The following is a 13376-nucleotide window of genomic DNA, read 5'->3' on the forward strand; positions in this document are numbered from 1 at the left end:
GTTATAAAGGTGTTTAAACAACAAAACACATCCACTTGCATATATTTGACAATCGGATAATCAGATATTTCATGCCATAGCTAACAAATGTGTGAATATTTTGAATAAAAAAGGAAAAAATACATGAAAGCAGATCATCATTCATTCAGCGCTATTGTTGCTGCGATGTGTCACGTGACAAGCAATGACGCGTCACCGTAGAAACCATAAAGTGACACTTTCTAAATAATGGTCGCCTTGAAAAACCTACGCTGGGGGTCAGCTAGAATATTTTAAACTTACGTGTGAAAGGGTTAATCCATTGGAGTTCATTTTACCGATGCCATGCTGACCAAGTACTCCCTTCCAGTTCATTTGATCATTGCTAATTCTGGCATTGAAGTCTCCCAGCAGAAGTAACTTGTCATTTATGGGAGTGGCTTTCACATGACTGTCCAAAAGGCTGTAAAAGTTGTCCTTGGTGTCATCACAACTTGTCAGGGTAGGTGCATAGTTACAGATGATAGTGATGTTATGATTTTGGTTGAGAGAAAAGCGAAATTTGTTCTGCAACTGATCCTTCTCCTGCAAGTCGAGTTTCAGTTAAGGCAGCGATGTCAATGTGGTAGCGTGCCAGTTCTCTTGCAACAAGGGCCGTTCTCCTCTCTGGTCTCATGGTGCTCTCTCTATCCATGAGGGTTCGGACATTCCATGCTCCGAGAATTAATTTTCTTTTTTTTTGTATTTCGACCGCTAAAGGGGGTAAAACTACCAGCTGGCCAGTTCAGTTAGGACAAGCAATGTTTGGGACACCTTATCTAGTCCCCTCCTTCATGCGAAGGTGAGCAGTGCAGATCCTAAGGAGGACTGCTCAGTCGCCCGGGAGGCTGCCGAACGTCTTTGTTGTCCTGGGTCACAGATGAGCGACCACATGTCCACAGGCCGCCTGCGTGCAGATTTGAAGCTCTGACTCCCACTGGTTACCTCCACCTGTCACTTCCGCCCCTCCCCTATCGCCGCAGGACTTTTGGAGTTGTGCAAATGACCTGTGCGGGTTTTTTTTTTTTTTTTTGTAGTTGAGCTGTTGCACAGGGGCAGAGCCACTCTCTCTGCCTTGGAAATCCTAGTCCAGTGGTACGAGTCGTCGTCACGACTGGAGACTTCCTTGGCTGCAGAGGATGACCGTGACCTCTTGAGTGCCTGGACACACCCTAAGGTCTCCACAAGACCCCTGCAGCATACTTCAAAGTGTACTTTTATCAAATAAAAAATGTGCTACTTATATTGTACTATTTATCTAGTAAACTCAGTTTATAAGTTCACTTGTAGTATAGTTGCAGTACAAATGAAAAACGTAGTTGTAAACTAGGTATGTACTTAAACTTTACTTCTGTTGCATTCAAAGTATACTTAAAAGTATACCTTTATACACTAAAAAGTGGGCCAGTTTAGTCCCAAGTAGTATTTAAATAGTACAATTACAAGTATACTACTAGTACATTGACATTAGTATACTTACTACATAAAGTATACTTTACTTAAGTATAAAATTAACTTGAAGTATACTTGTTTTTTTTAGGATGTCCCCCGATCAACATTTATATGAATAACAATCAGATTTTAGCATTAGGTTTAGGCCTGTGGCTTTAAAAACATTAATTGTGTTTACAAGCATAACAATATTCTGATATTAATCTGAATTATCGCGCGGCACTCAATATGGAATACTGGATTCTGATTAGTCAGTTGCAACAGATATTCGTTCTGATATTTCCTAATATTCGCTGTCGCCAATTGCATCACTGTATATGGGACTGCTGGTGTAATTGAAACTGGCACTATACTTTTATGTCTCTCGTAACCAATCACAATGCATACTAACAGTCATATCCAGAAACATATTTTGAGCCAACTGCCATTTGACTGGTCGATTTGAAAAATATATGAAAAATATAAGCCAGTTTCACACTTTTAAGAGCACTTTGTCAGTGGTAAAACATAATGAAACTACTGTACAGCAGCTTTGTGTAAGAGTGTATTTACTGAATGTAAACCTAATAGCAGGATGGAGTCTACATAGCCTGAATAACGGCCAAACGATGTGTTAATTAATGTAATCTATCTTTTGTCAGCAGCATGACGATAATGGCACATAATCTGATAAATACCGTATGAGGTCTTTGAGTTTTTGCCTGTTCTAGTGAGAGGAAAACCATTATTTTTGGTTAAGTAACCAAATGTGAACGGGAATAAAATCCAGATGTGCTTCTTGGACTTTGTTTCCATAGTTGGGTTTTGGCTATCGGTGACAGCAGAGGGAGTGTGCGAGAAAGGAGAAAATTTGTAGTTTAATCTCTGCTCTTACATAACTGATCTGTCTGAAGATGTGCCCGTGAATGTTAACCCTAATCTAAGTGTGAGCACAGTTTATGAGCATATCATTCTGATTATTATAAGTGTGATTTTACCTCTTCATTCAAGTTACTGCTTCCTTTACTATGTGGTTTACTGGCTCGATACTTATCTTGCATAAAGTCTGTGTAACACACTCAAGGAATAACACTAACTCCAGAGCGTGTTGGAATCAAGGTTCTTTACTGTCTCACACTGAAACTGAAATTACAAAACATGAACAACACATGAGATGGCGTTGCTCACGCAAGCACATGGTAACGCATTACAACAAATGCGCATGCGCCTATCATCCATGACCCTTAGCTGTTAACGCGAACCTATCAGAACTGTCTGAGTACAGGCTATATGCCTAAATTAATCATTTTTTAACATCTATAAAACATTCTATACCGTATATAAACGAACATCTGGGATGAGATTACAATTAAAGATAACAAAATAAAGATTATTCTAGGTGATACAGAATTACACGGGGTCTCATATTATACACTACATTCTTCACTATCCTACATCTGCATGCAACACATGTAATACTATTTTAGATGGACTCTCCACATAAAACATTAAGTTCTAGAAGCTCATGTAAAACAGCTTTTACATTTCATTCTCTTATGGTAGTAAACCCATGGGGTGTTGTATTACCCTCATAGTGATGTACTCTATGATCCAAAAGGAAATATTTTTTTTTACAATAAGTTTCATTGTCTTTTTATGTTTTCAGTGTGTGGATAGCTGCACTTATAACTGATTACTTACAGAGCGTATAGTAGATTGTTGCAATCTTAGATGATTACTATGCTCTTCTACAATACATGATACTGATTGGTCGGTTGTGACTTTCTGCGGGCAAAATATTTTGTATAATGAAATCTAAACTGTATAATTTACAGTTGTCTTTGGCAACCAGTCTCCTACAGTACATGTACTAGTTTAATTTCTCTCATTTCAATCAATCTTAAATCAATATTTTTTTATGTCTGTTTGTCTAGATTGTTTTGGTAGATTGAATTAAGTGGAATACTGTTCAGTCAGCTGATCTGTGTTGCGATCAGCAAACTGTGATACAAGACGCCTCTTGTTCACCCAATTAATTTTGCAATAGTGAACAGCTGACTGTACCTTAATATCTATTACAGAGAGGGTAATGTAATGTTTATGGTATGGTAAAATACTGAGTCATCATGTGACATTATATGTACTGATATTAATACTAACCGATACCAAAAATAAGCCAAAAATTATTTTCATCTTCTAATTGATAAATAGCCAATATTAAAGTTCTCTACGGTTTTATCTAAATAAATTAGAATATATAAAATTATTAATTCATTATTAAAATGTATGTCACAACATTATAATGTACAGTATGAAAAATGGCTATTCATTTTGAGATTTGGTAAAGATGACATTTACCAGTATTATTAAATTAATAGTGTTTTAACTTTAACTTTAAGTGAACATCAGATGATGGGACAAGTAGTCTGTTATATATATCATAATATATTGTGCGTCCCTGGATTGAAGTGTTCTAAACTAGACTTTGTGCTTCTCAGCCGAAGCTTATTTTACCAAATTCTAATTTTAATTTTATGTCAGCTGTAAACCACAGCAATCCGAATAATATGTCTGCAGCTTCACAGCATGTGCTCATATATTCCTGAACAATTATTGAGTGTGAACTTTAAATATATCGCCAAGCAGTCAGTCACACAACAAGCACAAACCCAGTCCATACAGAGCAGCTGTACAACCTCAGAGCAAATATTGTGCACATGTGAAGTCACAGTTGATGAGATTCTGAGAACATGTTTCTCTAGAGACCAAGTTATTAATTTAAACAGGTATCTTCGCCTGTTGACTCACAAATTGTGCAGCGAGCTTGCAAGTTAGTAATACAAGATTGTTCTAGTGTATGCTGAACAAAACACACTGTACCCACTTATTAATTATTACTACTGACTAGATGAAATCTAGTCTAATGCTATCTAATGAAAGATAGATAATTAATAGAAAGAAAGATAATTAATAATCTTAATTATTATTAATAATAATTAATAATCTGCTATGTAATCATTTTATGATAATTAATTATGCTTTATATCATTACTTAGGCCTATATCCTTGAACCGCGTCTTGTCTTTCTTCTAATTGTTTTTTAATGGCTGAGAGACATTGTGATGAGTTGAGCAGCCACTTGTTATTAATGCTAAGCATCTGGGTTTACTTATCCCAATGGTATAGCCTACCAATTAAAATGTGTTCAAGAAACATCAATATTTGACTGGAAAAGGTGACCCTTTGACTGTTTACATCCACATGGAGAACTTGTCCAGAGTTCAAAACAGTGGTATAACAACTTCTATGTGTTTCAGCCAACTCTGAACACTAAGTTGTTCCGAATTCTGTCAAATTCTGTGTGAAATGTCTAGCTGAACAGGAGTAGCGCTGTGGTTGTTTTTAGTCGTATTTATGTTGGAGAAGTACAGTTGTTTATATTTGCAAGCGGGCAGTGAAAATGAAAGTTTTGTTTTACATAGCACTACTGCTTGAAGAACATGGAGTGCTCTGGATTTTGTGTGTAATAACTTGAAATATTTTGCACGTATGAAGTCTTGTAGTTTGCTTGTAATGTGAGCATGTTATGATATTCTGCAGTATACAGTAATTATTAACATGCTTTATACTATGGGGCTGTTAAATGCTTGAATCTGATTGGTTGACGGACGTTCTAAGGTGTGCAATTATTTTGAGGGAAACGCACGGCTAAAGTAGTTCCAAGCAGGTCTTGACTGCATTACATTTCCATATCACTTTGCCAAATGATTTCAGTCATTTCAAAGGTTCTTACAGACTAAAACAGCAAAAGGACCAAAACCCACAATGACACTGACCAAGCAAATAAATATATTAAACAATAGGATAAAATTATTTCCTTTTTTTTTTTGCCACAAAATTACATTTTGTTATGTACATATACTCTCTCCACTCTAACGCACATAAACGTGTTGTCAGCGCTGCTCTAATGATTTTATCAGTAAAATAGTTACTTAATAGCAACTTAAAAGGTACTTGACACACTAGCGAGGTAATAATGGCACTGTTCTTGAAGCAGATAAACGTACAGTTTCGCTATTAGAGCTGCTGCTGCCGAATACTGTTGAGAAATGCACAGACTCAGGTAATTCACACACGCTTAATCTCTCTCTCTCTCTCTCTCTCTCTCTCTCTCTAATAACTGCATTAGTCTGCTATGAACGGCTCTGGCTCAAGCCTCCTTTACTAGCTCTAAGATGACTTTTGTAATCAGCAACGGAGGCGTGGGATGAGATGCGTCCTAACAAGAGTGTTTTAAGGACAAAAACCTGACGAATGTCTTGAAATACAACATCTGAACAATGTCTTGACTGGGTGTGATAAACGTAGCATAAGCAGAATAACTGAATCCGGTCTGTTGAGTTAGCTATTAGAAATGAATGCATTATTTTTTTAATAAACCAATTGCCCATCGTCAATTATTCTTTACGTAATACATTGCACATATTGGAGTGACTTATAATTTATTATATCAATCCAGTCAATGGAGTCATTCCAGTATCTCCAATGCAATACCATGTATAATTATATATATATGTACTCTATTGATATTCTTTATGGGAGATGTATTCTATTTATTGTCAGACACCTTGCACTTGATCTCCATTAAAAAGTGATGAGCAATCGTAAAAAGGTTCAACATCTGCAAATGAGTTCACAAAAACTCTGCTTAAGCTGTCAATGCTTAATTTTCTAGAATTTCTAAACAAAGACATGATTGGATAGACAAGTCTCTCTTTCCCAGCCCCAAATACTGTATGACTATTAAGAGATGGCTGGAAAACACAAGACACACATGTGTCAGCAGGCATTGAATGCCTCTGCCCCTTCTTGGAGCTTTCAGTCTAACCATCTCGGCTTTGCCAAATTTAGTGCTGGTTCACAGTTTCCAGACTTGCTTTATAGCGGCAGACTCAATGATTGGGTCTCTCTGGCTCTAAAGGCCCATCACAGCAGAGTCTGTCTACACAGGAAGTAGACTGGGCCCAGTTCCTCCCCCAAAACTCCATCCCAACGGACGAGTGTCAGGAACAGCTTGTTCCTTTAACCTACACATGCTGCGCCACAACTATGTCAGTTGTCTAAAGCATCAGCTGAAATTCAGAGTTGGACATCAGTGTCACAACCCAAAAGTGATGACGGCCACCAACCACAACCTCATTTCTTTGCCTAGTAATTTAAATGATCGTCTTTCTCTCATTCGGCCTTTTAAAGGCATTATTGTTGTGCTACACAACCGAACTGTTGTTTTATTTTCCTGTTGTTCCCACAATTTTCTCCATCTCTCCAGCTCCAGATGTATTTTTGCACCAAAAGCAGGAGGTTGGGTTAGAGAACCAATCATGAGTGAGTCATTGTGGTTGGGTTGCAAACTGCATTCCATCCTGCTCCTGAACTTCTCCTGAACATAAGCTCTTCAAGATCTCTTACTCATAAAGAAGAATTGGATAGTGATTCCAATTGATGTCACAACTCTCCTTTACGGCTCTGTATCTGCCAGCAGTTGTTCGGGGCATCTGCTCTCTCTTATTGATTTTGATGTTGTTGTTGTTTAAATGTTTGAAGCATTTGTTGATTTAATTAATGGTGGGTGACCTGCTGGGAGAGCTTGACATTTGGACATTATCCAGTTATTTTCATCTGAATCTTGTTAATGATCACTAAACAAAAGATATGTGTTTAATTTCAGAATTGTATTAAGTTAATCATTCTTAAACATGCCTTTAAACCTTTAAAGGTATTAGTTCTGAGGTTTTTTTCTTCTTCTACTTTGTACCACTTTTTGAACAACATATAAAAAATATTTTTTATACACTTTTATAATGAAAACGTAATAGACAAATTTAACTCAATGTTACATTTTTGTCAGGATGTCAATAATTTTTTGTCATTTTGTGTAAAGTTTCTGCATGTCAAAAATACATTTTAATTAGAGATAATTTAAAATAAATAAATAACCTCATACTGCTTTGTTGGAGCAATAGCCTCATATCATTTACTAGCCTCATGTCATTCCTAACCTGTATTTTCCCCCCCATCTGTGATGAGAGGATAGTGATTGTGAAAAGCACATAAAATCTGTGCTATTATGGCAACAACTTTCATGGTGACACTCCACCCATTTAAATCTGGCACACACACGAGAACATCTTTAGCCTAAAACATGCTCTGTCATCAGTGCATTGATCAACCACTAATGTCTGCATATTTGTTTTAAGTATGTTTCTGGCCTTACCTTTTGAGTAACAGTGGGTTGATGAGCATTTAAGAGAGCTTTTAAGAGAGTTTTACTGTCAAATAAAAATGAAATACTCCACAAATATAACCAACTGTCGCATGGTATATCTGGGGTCAAGACAAGTGTTTATAAGGCTTGTTTTGTAAATCAGACGGTTGATAATACTGTGGTTTGTGTTTTGTACAGAATTGTTTTTATAATAGACTCTAAGCGTCAGAGTTTATAAGAGTCACAGCTAATCTTTGCAGTGCAGGGTTTGACACCCTCTTTAACACCCTCAGTAACATGAGCTGTAAATGGTCCCTGCAGAGGGACTGAAAGTGAATTTATGAAGCCAAGGTCTAGAGTTCATGACACACATATAAATAGCATTCTTTGATTGCTTATATCAAGTTATGGGCTAAGGAGATTACCTTTGGAACAGCGGGGTTTTTAAATGCAAAAAATATATATTATATAATATATTTGATAGTTAAAAGTACACTATGTAACTTTTGGCCCTCTAGCGAGAAAAAAAAAACTGCATGCATTTTGCGGAAGAACATTGTTTTGGTTGTGCTTTGGCACATATGACACTTCACAATAGATAATGCTTTACAATGAACTCTGTTAGAGACAGACACATGACAATTTATCTTTTTAATAAAATACCTTACTCACCTTTACAACATTTCAAATCTCTCAGTTCACGCCATCTCTGAAAAGCCAAGCCAATGTTGATTCTCGTTTTATTACGAGCTCTGTCACGTTCTCCTTGTGATAGCAGACTCTCTTCTGTTCTGTTCTTTAAAAAAACAGGTGATTCTCCAGAGGCCCAAGACTTGGCGTGCTCCATGTCAACCTTTCTTGCTCATTGTGACAGCTAACCCATGCCACTCCAACACCATACATGCGTCAAAGTACCCAGAGCAGCCTTTCCCTATATTTACAGATATGAGAAGACATGTACAAGCGAGTGACGTATGTACGAATTTCCAGTTAAAACCATCCCATCAGGCCACTTATAATAGACTTAAAGGTGAACTAAGTAACTTTTTTACCTTAACTGAACAGCTTCGGAGTCATTGGAATGGTTATATTACTTATTTCGGGTTGAATGGTGGTAGTTTCGCACCCCCCCTGGTGCCCGTGAGCGGAAAATTCGCACTTGCAACTTTGAGCCGGCGGGCCGCCGGCCGCTGCGTCAGGAAGTATCGCGTGATATCAGGTCTCGCGATGTAAACAACTGCTTTACGGCCAAAAGAAATCTGCTAAAATGCTGTCATTATTGCGCTCCCTCACGCTGTTCGAACCCGAATGAAGAAGACGTTTTAAAGAATGTCCCATCTGCTTTGATGTCGTTGATCTACTAGCCTCTGGTGTCTGAGAATCGCCAACGAGTTTTTACAACAGTGTTGTCAAATATCTATTCCGAAGCTGTGGGGGGAGCTCTAGAGAGAAACCTGCGAGAAAGCGAGAATACAGCGAAGAAATCCCGAAACTACTGAGCCCCGCTTTAATACCACAGTGAATCACGTTTCAAGGTTTTTCAAAACTAAAACCTTTCTCAGAGTCACCCAATATAAGACTTATATCACCCTGAAGGGGTTTATTTTGCGATTATGTGAGAAACAATATGAAACAATGCATGAAACTATAGCACAGCTGTGAAGGAAGTAATTTTACAGGCCATTGCACAAAATATTTGACTGCAGAATGCCACGATTGACCAATCATGTGAACCTAATCATCACCGATCACCCTCTTGAATCATCACTGCTATGCTGGAAATTCAACTGTAAGTGAGACTGTTAACAAGCTGAAAATATTGACTGACAGCGCTAGGAAAATGGCATATGGTAGGGACAGATTAGCACAGGTGCTAAATTTACCCCTTCGTGTTGAGGGGGTTGGGGTTGAGAAGGACGTTTGTGAAGATCTGAAATTTGCCTGCTTGCTTTCAACGAGTTGTTTTGCCTCACTTGTGAAGAGCCCTGTTTACTGCAGTGGCTCGAGAGGTCTTCCTTGTAACTTTCTTTATTGAAATAACAGATCACAAACTCCCAGCGTGCATTATGGCCGTAGGCTACATCGGCAGCCAGGTGGATTAACCTGCGTCTGGGGATTTGGAGGCAGTTTTCTGCCTCAGCTGCCGTCTCCTCTAAAAAGCACTCACCATGTCGCTCTGGGAGTGCTCTTCAGAGAGGGTGGCAGCTGGCTTGGCCATGTTTTTCAACACACTGTGCCTGTGGGCACACATTTATCAGTCAACTACTCTCTACGTCAAAAGGAATAACAAAAGCATGGTGGAGTTAGTGTGGTGAACAGCTTCACAAACACAAGATAAATGTGGATTCCTGGTGCTCTTCCCAGATAACGTTGAGGTATTTGCTGTGTCATTTTGTACTGCTCATTGTGGGAAGCGCCAGATCATCCTTAGATGTGGTATTTTAGGGAAAAAAGCACACGTGGAGACTTTTGTCAATTGAAGTCATACGCCACATCTTCAATCAATCAGCAGTACCTGATTTTAACCAGGATCAGCTGTTTTTATTGGATTATTTGCCGAGGATAGTCATAATTTTTGAGAAAACAAAGAACATCAGTACAAAATATGATGCATCAGCTGCTATATTTGCAAAATGCACACATGTGCATTATTATCTAAACGTAGTTTGGCAGTGAACTCTTAAAAACTTTCAAGACTGTTCCAGTTTACTTTTTCCACTTGACTGTTGACTTTTTTTTCTCCATTTGTCGTGCAAATTCACTTCATTTATGCATAGTTTGCCATGCATAATTTGTATTTGTTTTCAGCAACAGCTTCACCAGCTGCCTGTTTCAATGAATTACAACTCTAAAGTGTCATAAATCCAATCATGTTACTGAAGGAATTTTATCTGACTGCAGTCGTCCCTCTTGACTGAGTCTTAATGACTGTTGGTCAGTGGGGTCAAATATTCACAGACCCTGTTTTAGCTCAAGGCTTCCCCTGTAATCCCTTAGATACTGATTCATCAAAAATCCACTTGCAAAGCCCCCTCCCCCGTATAGTCTATTTTTGACGCAAATTTTGCTCTTTATCAGTAACTCCAACTGACCCACCTGTTATGTGTGTCTCTGCGAGGGCTCTTCTTTTATGAGTGGGCCGCATTGCATTATATTAGGAGTCTAAATTAGGTCTGCATGTTTGGCAGGGAGCTGCAACTGGAGGCTTAAGACCCATACAGGGATAGAAGTCTGTCTAGGGAGCTCACTCTCTTTTATTCAGCTTCGTTTAGGTTGAAAAAACAAGGCTGTTTGCTTCAGTGAAAAGGTGCTGGCTGACGCAAAGCCATTTTTCTTTTCAAATGCTGCTGTCCTGTGATGTTAACAGAAATCAGTAAAAATTCTTGTTTTGTAAAATGCTAAAGACTGCTGTAAGATACTTGTCAAATTCTGGCTTCTTCTTTTTGGTTTTCAGGACATTACATTATATTTCCATCTGTAATGTCTGTGGCTTTTTGATGTCATTGTCTTTGGAAAACTACTACTAACAATGTGAATATGTCTTTTAACTTCCTGACAATTTGACCATTTAGTTTCTGGCATTTGAAACCGTTGAATACTCTGCTTCGGGCGGATATCCACTCCCTTCTCATCTTGACTTTCTGACGCGCAATCATTCCTGTTCGCTTCAGTATTTGCACACAAAGAGCTTTGGAAAGTAAAGCTGACATGCACTTAAATGACAGGAAAGACTGTTAATGGTTGAAGAATGTCAACTGTCTAGTAGATTCATAGTCCAGTTCCTGGACAAGCAGTGTTGAAATACAGGCCGCTTGGCAGTCAATCTCTCTAATAGAACTAACAGGTGAAGCTTCCAATCAGGTAAGGCAAGGTAACGCAAACAGCGGTCCAAATATTTGTTTTGGTTTCTCTCAAGACTCCAATATAAAGATGCTGTGCTGCAGTTACAGGTATTCAAACAGAGCTGAACAAGCAAATGGAGAGATGTACTTCAAATATGAACTACACCCAGAGACATGGAGTAACCAGCATTTTTAAATACACGTTCTGCTTTGAGTTTCGAGATACGCAGATGGAACAGTACCAGACTTTCCGCAGAAACAACAAAAACATAGAAAAGTCCTGGACACTGTCGTAGCTTGCCTGGTTTTAAATAGCACAACATTTGGGTTTAAATAATTCCATGTCAGACATGTTTTAAAACCATCCACACTTTGACCAGAACTTTTAATAATTTTATGTTTATTAAAGCCTCAATACCAAGCCCAGCCTCAATACCAAGCATTTATGTGAGGGATGTTGTGTTTATTTGCTTATTGGGTTTGATTATTAAATAAAGCAGCAAAATACAGTAGCAATTATATGCAATGATACAGACCTGTTTGATGAAGGTTCGTTGGTAACAGTATATTTCCAGGTGAACCAAAAATTGTGTTTTGCTTGTCTTGGCACACTTTGCAGTCTTACACGACATGCCGAATTTCAGCAATGAGCTGTGAACTTTCACAAATCTTGATTTCAAAAACATATGGTGTCTAGCACAGACTGATGAGAAATGTATCTAACACAGAATCTAAACTTGCACTCATATTTCTGTAAAAAACAAACAAATTAAAACAAATGAATGAATAATGTGTATTAGTTTGATCTGTCCCATCAACACTCTAGCTTGATGACTCCAATTACACAATGATAAAAACCTTCAAATTGTGCCACGCTCTCAGATTTCTTCCATCAGTGCTGACACAAGACCAGTGTGGACTGACACGGTTCGTACCCTGTAGAAGAGACTAGAACGTGTTAATAGATTGAAAATAGCTGTCACCTCCTCTGATGTCTTGTGCAAATGGTTGTTCTTTTTTTGTTTTGTTTTTATGACAATTGCCATGGATCAGAAACAAGAGTACTGAACTGAGATTGAGCAATCTTTCAGCTTTCATACTAGCAAAAACTAAAGTATAATATGTATGCATGGAAAAATGTGGTTTGCATAAAAAGAGATGATTGTAAAAGTATAAAACAGTTTAATGGATAAGCTAATGCATGATTAAGAAATCACCTTCAGTTGTTTAATCAAATGCTTGTCCTTTTATGATCCCCTCGTGCTAATCCATATAGTTAATTTAAAATTCCAAAGCCAACACTTTGAAGTTGACCTCCTCGATCTTGGAGGTGTTGGAGGCAGGCCTGTTACCGAGGATCATTTCTTTTGCTAACAGGTGCCACAGAGACTGAACACAATAGGCAGCATGTTTACTGGGCAACATTTTTCCCATCAAATGATCGTGAGCGTCGTGGCGCTCTCGTGAACTCACGTTAGGGGCCCACACGGAAGAAAATGAATAGTTGAATAAAGTCGTTATTTTTTGGGGGGGGTTGCGCAGATAAAGTATTCTCGTCGCTTGATAAACTTAAGGTTGAGCCACTGTAGTCGCTTGGACTATTTTAACAATGTCTTAACTAACTTTTACTTAACCCTTTAATTGTTCCCATGATTGTCTTGTGTTTTGATATGTCATGTGTCACTGAGGACACTTCTGTAAATTCAATGGAACCGATAAAAGTACATCAAGACAAGTAAAATATGCTTTGAGTGTTTTATTAAATGGATTCCTTATTGGTCACCTTCAGCATTAACCATAAACACCTCCATGGGTTCATA

Source organism: Rutilus rutilus (assembly GCF_951802725.1).
Source record: "Rutilus rutilus genome assembly, chromosome: 17".
NCBI classification, from domain to species: domain Eukaryota; kingdom Metazoa; phylum Chordata; class Actinopteri; order Cypriniformes; family Leuciscidae; genus Rutilus; species Rutilus rutilus.